General features: G+C 43.1%; 1 protein-coding gene across 3 annotated transcripts in view; it reads left to right on the top strand.

Annotated features, from left to right (window-relative positions):
• The window catches only part of SNAP25 (synaptosome associated protein 25), a 78,461-nt gene that overhangs the window by 12,510 nt on the left and 56,553 nt on the right, over positions 1-9,398 (top strand). The window lies entirely within an intron of this gene.

The following is a 9,398-nucleotide window of genomic DNA, read 5'->3' as shown; positions in this document are numbered from 1 at the left end:
ATTCATTGATTCGAGCCCATCTTTCCATTGATCACCAAAAAGACCCAGTATAAAGCCAAGTCATCTGTAGTCCAATGAAAAAGTAAACATGAGGGGTTGGCATCTGATTGAATGACTGGGTGCAGGAAGGCACACAGATACTAGAAGAAGAAGTGGGCCCAAAGATGCTGTTGCGCTATCTTGTTTCTAGACAAGCAAATTCAGGTTCAAGGTCATGTACTCATTCCACTTGCTCTAGTCCCTTCTTTCTCTAGCATTCCAGGAGTCTGATTTTTTTCATTTGTTTTATTTATTTGAGCTTGTTTTTAACTTTGGTTTCTTGAATAAAACTTTTGTGTATTATCAACTTAGAAATTAGTCTTCCATATTAGGACTTGAGACTCACATGAGTGGCTCTTCCCCCTCCCTGCCACCCACTCCCCACCCACCCCCAGCTCTACTAACAACTCTGACCAAATGGATCAGAGTTTGCCTCTGGGTGAAGCAGGCAAGGGTCCCTTGATCATTATTGAGATGCTTCTTTTGGATGCAATAAGCTTGTGACTTAAAGAAAAAAAATGTCCTATATACAGAGACTGCATTTTTATTAGGTCACTTACTAAACAATTGTATTGATTCACCTTGCATCTGTTTAATGACACTTGTTTTTTTTCCAAATTGTTTCCCTCACTATGATTCAAATTTTAAACTTTACGACAGCTCTAGAAAGGGCACTCCCTTAGTAAATGGCAGAATGAGCCAGGATGAAGATGTTGACCAGATGTCTGATTTTGGTTCTAATCCATAGATGAAAAACTAATGGATTCTGGGCTTACTACTGCTCACAAACTTATTTGGGCAGTGCTGGATTTCCAAATATCTGAAATGTTTTTTTAAGCAGGGCATTTCTTCTTCACTTTGCTCCAGAGCCTAACACTACATGTCTTTATGTACCTGGCCTAATCTACACATTTTTATCATCTTCTTAGCCCCTGTAAGCATTTGAGTTAGTTTCCACTACCTATCAAAGTAATGGCATTTTTGGTGGTTCTGTGATCTGCTCACATAGAATATAGGTAGAAGTTTCCTGGGTTATTTCGCCACAGTTTTTGCCTTCAGATGTCTTCATGAGTTATGTCAATATTTTGAGAGACAAGATTGGGCGAATATGCAGCTTGATCACTGGCTATGCCAGGAACCAGTCTCTCAAGCAGCAGCTCTTCTCCTATGCCATTTTGGGCTTTGCCCTATCTGAGGCCATGGGGCTCTTCTGTTTGATGGTCGCCTTCCTCATCTTCTTCGTCATGTAAGGCTCTGTGGGGGTCACCTACCCATCCCTGCTGCTTTGACTCCAGGCCATGCTGGTACTGGAGTATGTTAAGCTTTACTATTAAATACAACATTTCTCTAACTGCCCCCTCCCCAAATAGATTAACCAAGTTTTAATTTTTCATTTGAATAGATTGACCAAATTTTAATTTTTCATTTGAATAGAATTAGCTTTTTGTTTTTCCCATTGACCCTACTGGCAGTCTAGTTAAACTTATGGATCCCTTTATAGAGTGATATTTTTAATATATAAAGTAAAATACATAGGATTTTATAGGAAACAATTATATTGAAGTACAATTATCATAATATTTTTTATATTTGTGATATAGTAATATATAATCTTTTAAAATTAAAACATTAAATAGCAATATTTGATGGTGAGTCTAACAATAATTTCAAAGTGGTGGTGAAAACATAAGATATTTTGAGATTTCTGTGACAACTGTAAAGTGCTGTGAAGACATCTGAGATGTCTACTGATGATGCATCAGGCTTCGAGTGCTCCTCTAGCCCTCCCAGTAGTGGAGTAGGAAGAAGCCAGTGGAGTGGAGGGAAGAGTGGATCTCTGTGTCATCTAGGCACGAGTGAGACCTGGGAGACCCTAATGTAGTTTTTTTTTTGTTGTTGTATAACAAATTACCATAAACCTAGTGGCTTGAATCAGCAACCGTTCAATTTCTTATTGCTCATGGTTTTGTGGGTTAACTAGGTGGTTCTTCAGTCAGTTGGCTAGGGTCTTTTGGTCCATGAATGGTGGTTGGTGCTTATTCTTGGCTAAGGTGACAGTGGTGACTAGACTACATGTCTCTCATCATGTAAAATTAGCAAGAGAGGGCAAGCCCCAATACGTAAGCACCTTTCAAGTCTATTTAGGCTACCTTTGCTATTGTCCTATTGACCAAAGTAAGTCACATGGCCAAGCACATAGTTAGTGCGGGAGGGCCCACCCAAGATTATGAATACTGAGAGAGGAATTATATAGCCACCTTTGCAAAAATATTTATATCTACCACAGCCCTCATCAGTCTTGGGTGGATCATAAGTCAGAGAAATCGCCCCCATGTACCACAGGCTCTTCCTGCCCATCCTGGAGCTACATTGAATTCCACAAACTAGGGAATTTAGGCATGGCTTATTATTCCCCTGTTGCCGTAGGTCTTCCAATTTCTCCCCCAGGCAAACTTGAAGCCTTTAAATTTTAGGTGTTCTCAGATCAAGAGGAACATCTTGCATTTCTCCAAGCTAAATCACAGCCCCAGATGTCTGGTAAATTCAGGAGAGAGTGAAAGGGAATTTTTTTTCTGAACCTTAAGGAGGAGTAAGACTTTCTGGATTCAAACTGGAAAAAGCCATCAGTTTTTTATTGTTTTGTGATGATTTTTTTTTATATGAAATTTCACTTGTCTTGGTGAGGACAACTATATTTGAAGATTTTTCTCTGTCCTTCCAGAAATGCTCCCTGTTTAAGCAAACCCTGCTTTCTACTGTAATTCCAAGAGCTCCCCGTAATGGCAGAAACAATTCTTAGCCAGCCTTCTGTCCAATGAGTGCTTTGGAAATGGGAACCCATGGGAAGAGGCAGTGGAAAAAACCCTGAAGGCTTTTCAACTGTGCTGCTGCGTCATGGAAAAGAAGGCTTGCACCTGTGTCGGGGCCTCGCAGCAGGCCCCACTAGAGCCTTCGTCTTAGTTATTCCATAGATTAGCAGGGGACGTCTGACTCACCAGCTGTCTAGTCAGGCACTTCCAAAGAGCAGTCTGAGTTCTGGCTGTACAGTTTCTCAGCTCACTTTATCTGGATATTACATGGCAGACCCCTGAAGATTAGGCCCTGGACAAAATGGTCTACTTTTTTAGATCCAGCTTCAAGTTACAGAACCCTCAAAGGAAAAAAAAATTAAAGGCTTTTAAATTCTTTAGTCAGAATGCTGTCTTAGATTGAGTCCTCCCAGAAGCAGAGCCTGAGAGAAGGATATGTGTGCACATGTTTTATTTGAGAGGTGATCCTAGGAAGCACTTACAGGTGAGCAGGGAAGGTAGGTGAGACAGGAAGGAAGCTAATACAGGGGGCAATAGTGAGCAGGTCACGACCTGCTGGGGCTCAGTCCTGAATTGCCCCACCCCAAGGGCAAGGAGTCTGAGCTGTTTATGCACCAATTCCTATCCTTCAGTGGCTAAGGGCTATTTCTAGAGGTGTAAACTTGTACCCAGCCCTGTGGAAGTCCAAGTCTACTCCCAAGAAGGGAGAAATCCCTAAAATAGTGAGTGGTAGGTGCTTGCAGAAGAGGCCTTCAGAATCTAATGGAAAGGTGGGTACCAAGAAGATATAGGTGGAACTTCAAGAATGGCTGCTACAATTTTTCAAAGTGTCACCTCTAGATACCCCAAGCATCACCAGAGCTGTCTTCAGCTTTGGCGCATTAATATGTTAGCACTTCATTTTTTCAACGCATATTCATTGGACTCCTACTGGGTATTATTTATTCAGAACCCATGTGCCAGGCACTAAGCTAAGAATTTTGCATTTATCATCTCATTTGACTCCCATGAAAACCTGCAAGTTATTATTAGTTTTATTTTACAGCTGAGAAAACTAAGATGCAGTAAAGTTAAGTAAATTACTACAAGTCCCTCAGCTTGAAAATTACAGAGCTGAGATTTTTGTCCAGATCCATTGTCAAGACTAAATCCCATCCACTGTGATTGCCACCCCAATTAGGTAGGGAGTCTATTCTGCTGATTTAAGAGAATGCTCAACCCTATCCAGCCCTGTGAGCCACCATTTCTCTAGAATCCTTTTCCTCTATCTTCTAAGTCCATCTTACTCCTTTATCTGTTGTTCTCAAGTTGGCTCCAGGGAATTAATTTCTGTCCCTGTGGTGTTCCAAATGCCTTCTCAGGGCAATGGGCTGTCCTTCACACCCTCTAGGCCCCATTCCCCTAGGCACTGTGACCACATTTTTCCAAGCTCATACATCTTGAATCTCTGGGTCCTTAAACATCCTCTGACTCACACTCACCCATGATCTGTGCTCCTTCAACCAGCATCTGTCAGATGCTTTGGCAGGTCCTGCTGCCTCTATTATCCTATGGAAGGAATCAGAGAACCATCTCTTTGTGGTATCTTGTGACTTTAGGGCTGATTTCACACATGGGCCTAAAGCAAACAGAACCAAATGGTTGGTTTTTAAGCATCAGACCAAAACATAAGCCCAAATTTACTGTTGTTAATATTTTAAAAATAAAATGGCACAGGGTAAGGACCAAGAGAAGGAATAGTTAATTCCAGCCTGCCAGCAGGGGAGTGGGAGGGAGGTGGCAGCTCTCATAGTCTCAGAGAGGATACTGCAGCAGTAAACACAGAACTTCAGCTTCCAGGTGGCAAAAAGTATATATAAAAGGGAGCGAGTGGGGGCAAAACAGTTGCTGTACTGCTTCATTTTAGAGATAATATACCTGACTTCATGAGAATCATACTATCATTTTGAAAAACAGTATCAAAAGAGCACCAAAGCCAGTACCAATTCTGGTGCTCTGAAACCAGTATCAGTGAGCAGCTGGTTCTCTCCACCTCTCCCAGGACAAAACAGAAAAATAAATTTGGAACTGAAAAAACTAAAAGAATGGGGCTGATGTCTTTGATGGAAATGCCCTGGTAAAGATCAGTGAGTGCAAGTTTTATATCATGGCTCCAAACAGACCATGAAATGGCAAAATCCGAAGTATTTTAGTGGGGAATGAAGAGTTGGGGGCTTTCAGTCATTCAGACTTCATTTCGAAACTCATCTTAGATCCCAATTCTAGGTGTTTTGAACTACTCAGCATGCTGTGCCACCTCTGTGCCCCATGTGTGGGATTACATCCTGGAATCACGAAATGTTGAGGTGGAAGTGTTGGGAAGCCTCCAGCTCAACCCCCTCACTCATAAGTAAGGACACTGTTGTGACTGTTAAATTAGTGCTTGTTAAGTAGAGCCCCACGCTCAACCACAAGCCTTCCCTAAGTAGGGAGCAGAGGGAGACAAGGTGGATAGAAGCCCTCTAATTTCAGAGAGGCAGCACTGGGAACTTACAAGGCCCTTTCTGGAACCCAGGTGTATTCCCTATCTATTGCCATGTAACAATATTATCGCAAACCTAGTGGCTTAAAGCAACACACGTTAATTATTTCACACTTTCCGTGGGTCATAAGTCTGGGCACAGCATAGCAGGGCTCTGCTCACGGTCTCACAGGCTTCCCCCTAGGGGTCAGCACAGACTGCATTCTCATCTGGAACCTGAGGTTTGGTTCCTTGCATGGAAAGACTGAGGTCTGTTTCCTGGCTGGCTGTCATTCAGAGGCCATCTTCAGTTCCTTGCCACATGGCCCTTTTATTTTTATAAGCCCCATCTTTTAAGAACTTTCACCTGATTAGGCCAGGCCCACCCTCAGGTAATCAGCCTTTTGATTATCTCAAAATCAACTGACTGGGGACCTTAATTACACATGTAGAACCCCTTCACCTTGCCTGCATAACATAACCAAATCACAAGTGACATCCTGTTCTGTTCATAGTTGCTAGCCAAGTTTCAGAGGAAGAGATTATACAGAGTTTGTGTAGCAGGGGTGGGAACCTTGAGAGCTATCTTAGAATTCTTTCTCCCACGTCGGGGAAAGCCCAATTCTGTTTCCTTCAGCCATCTGCTTGCTCCGATCCCAGAGGGCACCTGGATCCACATCACACATTCAGAGGTCTCCCAAATGACCATTTCTCAGCAGCCAGGCCTCCTCCTGAACTAGGTAATTTTGATGTTTGCAGACCTGCCTGCCTGCTGGCCTGAGTTGGAGCCCACATGAATTTTTCTGGCCTGATTGCTTCAATCTACAATCATCGTTCCAGAAGAGCCAAGGCCCGCAGAGTCATGGAAGAGCAGGCAGGGGGCTCTAGAGCATTTGACTTTTAGTGCTTGCCTGCCGTTAGTATCCTGGGGAGTGAGGCAAAAGGCTTCAGTCACTCTGTGGAGCCAGCAATCACTGCAGGCTTTGGGGTTCCTAACATGAGCTATAGAAATGTGACCGTGAAGCAGCTGCTGTTTGTAATAGGGATGCCCTGCGGCCTCATTGAACTTCCATGAAGCCAAATAAGAGGATTGGGGCTGCCCACCCACACAAGGTAGGCCAGTGTGGGCTGTGGGGTCCTCAGCATACTGAGCCCTGCCAAACCTGGGCTGCCTTGAGCCAAGAAGAGCTACAGAGGCCTTGGCCAGAAAGACAGGGATTGGAACACACTTCAAGGGCTGGTGGGGGTGAGAAACAATCAGGGAGTAAGAAGGACATCTTTTTTCTGAGAGTTACAGGCAGCCTAGCAGTGCCTCCTGGGCCTCAGAGGGCATTAATGTGTTTAACACTCAGGATCCTCATCATGTAGTGTTGAAGCCTGTAGACATGTCAATTCTCCCTCCTTTCTTCCTTCTGTCATTCACTACATATTTACTGAGAATCTATTACATCCATAGTGCTGCTCTGGGCACTGGGAAAACAGGAGTGAATAGGTCAGGCAAGATCTCCTCTTGTGGAGTTAACTTTTTAGTTGGAAGAGACAGACATCGAATAAACTGACAGATAAGAACAATATTAGATGGGGATGGGGCTAAGCAGGAGATTAAAATAGGATGAGGTGGTAATGAGAGACAGGGGTCAGGGAAGGCCTCTGAGATGACAGGTAAGCTCCTGATGAGAAAAAGGGATCAGTCCTGAGATGATAGGGGAGAGTATTTCAGATAGTTGGGTACAAAGCCCTGATGTAGGAGCAAGGTTGGTATGTTTGCAGAACCACAGAGGGCCAATGCTATTGGAGGAAAGTGGGCAGAAGAAAGGAAGTGTGAAATGAGGCCAAAGTGTTAGGAAGGGCAAGATCAGTCATGGCCTGGAGAGTCTGGCTTCTGTTTTAAGAGCACTGGGAGGAGGTTGACATGATCGACTTTATCTTTTTACAAAATCACTCCGGATTATAGTGAAACAAGAAGGGAAATAGGGAGCCCGGTAGGAGACAGTTGCACTTCCCGAGTGTGGCTATGAATGAAGAAATTTAGACCGAAAAAGGCGATATGACTTACTAGGGACTCCTAGCTAGACAGGGATGGCTAGCAGTTGAGCAGCATCAGGTGGGGTCACTGGAGAGCCCTAACTGCTATCTTCTCAGTCACCACTAGGAGCAGGATGCAAGCTGATGTAAGTCAGCTTCCCTGGTTGCAGTGGAATTCATCTGCAAGTGATTTGATGAGGAAGGATTTTCAAGTCAGCCCAGAAAAATGCCAAGGGAAGCAGGACGGGGCAGAATGTGATCTCAGCAGGGGACCAGCCTCAGCCTGATCCCATGGGGAGCTATAGAGTGTAAATTGCATCACAGTTCATCCTGCCTTGAGACAAGGATGTAGTCTTATATCAGTCACTGGCCAGCCTGGAGTGCAAGGGCATGTAAACTCCCAGGCATCTCAGAGGAAGTGGCCCTGTCAACCAAGGGCAAGGCTCAGGAGAAGTCACAGATATACTGTGAACTATAGCAAGCTCAGCATCCGTGAAACAGGTGCACCTGCCAGTACAGAGTAATAGGAATCTGGGCAGGGCACCTCTAGCATCCAGTATAGTAACCATTACTTTCCTGAATGAGGGAAGGAGGATGATTAGATTATGAAGTGCCCTGTTGCAAAACAACAACAACAACAACAACAACAAAAACACAACACTGGGGCCAGATTTTTAAAAATAAATTAAATGTGCTAACCTAGGAGATCTGTTACGGGAGGAACCTCTCATTGCCCACAGCTTCTCTTCAAAAACCCTTTCAATACTTAGCTCCCACTATGCACTGAAAATAGCAGTTGATTTACGGGTGTTCCATTTACCTAGTGTCTCAGGAATAAATTCATCACGTGCTGGAAGGTGTCAAAACTCAAACTCTGCATACTGAATAAAACAAAGCAGAATGATGAATTGGAGGCATGTGATCTGCAAGCTGGGAAACTCAAGGCTATGGGAGTAAGAGGTTCAGAATTGCTTACAAACTAAGGGATTTTTTTTACGGGATAAATACAAAAATTATTTGGCTTTTTCAGCGTATCAGTTGCCTAGTGGTCTTCTTCCCTATTTGGATCAAGGTAGCTGAGTCAGAGGAACAAAGAAGTCCAGAGATGGCATAAACATACTCGGAATTTGGGGATTGACTAGTGTTCTCTGCTGATTTCTGAGAGGAACTGTACATTCCCATAAGGTTAGGCTAAGTTTCCTTTATGCGCTTGTGCTGACCATCTCCATTTTGTTCCTGATATAAGTGACTCCATTTTAGTTTGGTTCTACAGGTTTATATCTGAATATCTATTTAGCCAACGTAAAAAGAGATTAGGATTAGGTCCCCCTAGCCAGTATATTAATGTTTCCCACCAAAAAGATCTGATTCTGTTTCTGAGAGTAATTATGAGAGTAAATGTGGCCCATTCACAAAGAGACCACTGCACTGTGATCACAGAGAAGGAACCACTACCTCAGTAATATAACACCTTAACGCATCTGCCCCTTGTGACTTTCTCCACCAGGCAGCTCTTAAGAATGTAGATCAGTGGTTCCTAAAATTTGTCAGTGCATCAGAATCCCAAAGGCTCTTATAAAAATTTTGAAGCCCAGACCATATCTTAAACCAATCAAATCACTATTTTGGGAGGCATTTTTTACTAAGCTTTTTTATTTTTGAATAATTTTAGATTTGCATCAAAGTTACAAAGATGGTATTTCTCTCACCTAAAGTATATCTCTCATCCAATTTCCCCCATTATTAACACCTTACATTATCATGTACATTCGTCACAATTAGGAAATCGATATTAGTTCATTACCATTATTCAAACTCTAGATTTTATTTGGATTCCACCATTAGTGTTTTCCATTAGTGTTCCCTTCCTGTTCTGGGATCCAATCCATGTACCACATTGCATTTAGTTGTTATGTCTCCCCTGTCTCCTTTGGTCTATAACAGTTTCTCCATCTTTTTTGTTTTTCATGATGTTGATAGTCTTGAGAAGCTTTGGCCAGGTAACCTGTAGAATGCTCTCCAAT

This window comes from Pteropus alecto, unplaced genomic scaffold, assembly GCF_000325575.1.
Source record: "Pteropus alecto unplaced genomic scaffold, ASM32557v1 scaffold45, whole genome shotgun sequence".
Classification (NCBI taxonomy): Eukaryota; Metazoa; Chordata; class Mammalia; order Chiroptera; family Pteropodidae; genus Pteropus; species Pteropus alecto.
This window is presented reverse-complemented; position numbering and strand designations above follow the sequence as displayed.